Source organism: Pongo abelii, chromosome 3 (genome assembly GCF_028885655.2).
Source record: "Pongo abelii isolate AG06213 chromosome 3, NHGRI_mPonAbe1-v2.0_pri, whole genome shotgun sequence".
Taxonomy (NCBI): Eukaryota; Metazoa; Chordata; class Mammalia; order Primates; family Hominidae; genus Pongo; species Pongo abelii.
This window is the reverse complement of record NC_071988.2, coordinates 166,677,639-166,680,125: the sequence shown is the minus strand read 5'-3', so window position 1 is coordinate 166,680,125 and position 2,487 is coordinate 166,677,639.

Here is a 2,487-nt window from a genome sequence, read left to right as displayed (position 1 = left end):
ACATAATTTAGGGATTGCTGTTGTGCCTGTCCTGGGAGATACATGTTGGAATGAAAAAATCCCACACAAAGAGATTAGGCACAAGTTGAACTCTGAAGTTACATGCTCTGTTTTATTATTATTTTTTCTTTTAAAGAAAATGTTCTCAGATTTTCCTCTTGCATTGACCCAAGATAGTCTTTTGAGCAACTTACAAAGTTTCAGCTGCCTCCACCCTCTGTTTTTGGATTGCTTTTATTTTCTAACACTTAGAGCCACTTAGTTATTTACTAGTGGTTCAAGAAGTGTCATAAAGCAGCAAAGTTACCTGCTAGATACACATAATTACTGACACACACACATATGTATATATATATATACACTCGCAGAAAATTTTTTCTCTAAACAAATTCTAAGAGACTGGAAGAGAATCTATAGTTGGCCTATTGTAGATAAACTTGTTTTGACAGTTTCTTTCTTTAACAAAAATAACTTTAAAAATGCCAGCAGTAGATGAACCTTGAAAACCTTTGCTTAAAAGTATTTTATGCTGTGAAAATGTGGTCAACTATTTCTAAAAATTACTTAATCTCTATTTCAACTAAAGATTCACCGAAGCATTAGAGTTCAACTTCTTCCCTAGTTTATATGACATTATCTATAGATTACAGCAAGAGTGCAGACTAAAGCTGGAGTCTGCAGTACAAGCTTAAATCTTCCCTCTAAATTGTTATCACGGACTAAACTTGATATGAAATCCAGGATGTAAGAATTTTTACCTTTCTGAAAAGTTGAGGGAGGGTCATATATTTATAATTTGAACAGTATTTTAAATGCCATAGGAGAATTTGATATTTAAAAGAATTCTATGTTGAATTTTTTTATGTAAATAATTACCTAAGAATATATTTTGGGTATAAATGCAGACCTTCCTGTATTGTTGGTTTAAGTGATTGTCTTAGTCCAGTCAAGCTAGTATAACAAAATACCTTAGACCAGGTAATTTATAAACAATAGAAATTTATTGCTTACAGCTCTGGAGGACGGGAAGTCCAAGATCAAGGTGCCAGAAGATTTGGTGTCTGGTGAGGGCTCACTCACCACTTCTTGCTGCATCCTCACATTGTGGAAGGGGGCAAATGAACTCACTTGGCCCTCTTTTATAAGGGCCCTCATGACTTAATCACTTTTCAAAGGCCCCACCTCTTAATACTATCATATCGGGTATTAAGTTTTTAACATATGAATTTGTGCGGGGATGCCAATATTACACCATAGCAGCTCTATACCTCTCTTATGTAAACTCTGTTTCCTAGCTAATAATATCTCTATTGTGAGTTGCATATTATGACTTACAATAAATGCAATATTCTAACATTACTTTGGAAACTTTTACACTAAAGTACCCACTCAGTGGTAGAGAACATGAACACTAATTTTGTCTGCCCTGTGGCAATCTGGGTCTTAGCCCAAAGTAGTCCAAGTCATGTTCAAACTTTCTTTAAACACTCTACCTTAAATATTAATACAACATTTACACTATGATTCATAAGTCCTTGCTCATTTTCATTTAATATGTTTTAAATTAATTACCATATGTAAAATTGATGCCATGTTTTTTTCTGTTCCACTTCAGTACAACCAACATGACTCTAAGGCAGCAGATGATATTAATGTTCTTCATCTACCCATTCATTAACGTATTTAGCTAGCATTGTTTTAGTGCTTACTCTGTGTTCTGTACTGTGCAAGGTGCTAGGAATAAAGAAGGGATATTATTTCTTCACTTATTTAATAATCCAGTACGAAGAGAATAAATATGTAAACTCACAAATATAATAAAGCATACCAGTGCTTTGATTGAACTGTGTACAAAATATAGTTAGAATTCCAGTGTAGGGGGACAAAGAGTATCAAGAAAACTTAAGAGAAGAGGTCACATCTATGAAAACTATCCTGAAAACTGAGTAAGATATTTACCAGGAAGCTAGGAAAGGGCATTTGCCAGATTGTTTTAGGTTTTATATGTCATTTTTCAGTATGTACTTCACCTTTAGGCAGTCTGGAAACCCAAAAGACTTCTAGGCAGGGGACAAATGTGATCAGTTTAGCAGCAGAACAGATAAAGATTTGAAGAAAGCAAGACTTGAGACAGAGATAGGTTAGATGACTATAGGAAGAGTCCAGATGCAAAGTGATGATAGCCTGAAGTAAAGCTGTAGAAGTGGGATGGTGATAAAGAGACTTAAAGAAGATATGTAACAGAGATGGAATTGTCAGCACTTAGTCACCAATATGATGGAGTAGATTAGGAGAGAAGATAAAAGGAAGGGAAGAGTATAATTCTCAAGTTTTTGACTTGGGAGATGATAAATAGTACCTTTAACTGAGATGTAGAACACTAAAGGAATATAATTTTTGTTTATTTGTTGATTAATCCAGAGTGTTTTCTTATGCCCAATACAAGTGGCATGCCTTTTTAGCCAATGAGTTTCTCCACTGTGGGCA